This window comes from Sinocyclocheilus anshuiensis, unplaced genomic scaffold (assembly GCF_001515605.1).
Source record: "Sinocyclocheilus anshuiensis isolate Anshui unplaced genomic scaffold, SAMN03320099.WGS_v1.1 scaffold3116, whole genome shotgun sequence".
Classification (NCBI taxonomy): domain Eukaryota; kingdom Metazoa; phylum Chordata; class Actinopteri; order Cypriniformes; family Cyprinidae; genus Sinocyclocheilus; species Sinocyclocheilus anshuiensis.
Window position 1 is genome coordinate 43517 of NW_015549738.1, and position 1015 is coordinate 44531.

Sequence of the window (1015 nt, forward strand, 5' to 3'; positions counted from 1 at the left end):
TGAGTGTGTGTGTGTATGTGTGTGTGTGTGTGTGTATGCACCCACCAGTTGAAAACCACTGGAGTAATTCTCAATGTATTTAAAACATTTATTGAGGCATTTTTACCCAGCTTTTCTAATTTTTTGCATAATTTTCCAGTTTGGCCAACAGCTTTTGTGAGATATAATCTATATTGGTAGTCTTTAGATAAATCTACCAATATAGGTAGACTTATCTATATTGGTAAGACGTGCTGAAATCGCGTTTGGTCTCGTACTGTATCGCGTACCTTGTCAGTGTCGTGCGCTTTGCTTGGCCATTTGTTGTGATAAACAGGAAAGTGTGTTCAGCTGAATTTAATTTGAGTTTTGTTAGACGAATATAAAAAGCTTACTATACCGCGGCAGCGGTCGCAGCATCCCTTGTGTGAAGCTCTCCTCGTGTGAAGACCGAAGAGTGTAAAGACCATCGACTCTACCGGTCAACTCCACCAAGCAGGGACACCGACAAGGCACATAAGTATCGCTTTTGAATCATTCTCTTTCCTACTACTTGTTTCCCTTCTGTTTTCAGTTTTTATAACCAATTCTTACTATGTGTTTCCAGATCCCTACTATCACTACCACTGACAGAGACGTGGATCAAGCCAGAGGACAATGCTACACCTGCAGCACTCTCAAATAATTTCTCTTTTTCCCACTCCCCCCATCTGACTGGAAGAGGTGGAGGTACTGGTCTGTTTAACTCTAATGATTGGAAATTTAATCCTTTACCATCTGTGAGTATCAACAGCTCCTTTGAATCACATTCAGCCACTATTACCCATATGTACTGCTCTCAAACTTTCCTGAGGATGGTACTCCCCTAGGTATGCTTGGAGACTTCAACATCCACCTAGATAAACCTCAGGCTGCAGACTTCCACACTCTGCTTGCTTCTTTTGATCTCAAGCAAGTATTAACTACGGCTACTCACAAATCAGGCAACCAACTGGACCTTATTTACACACGACACTGCTCCACTGATCATGTGCTC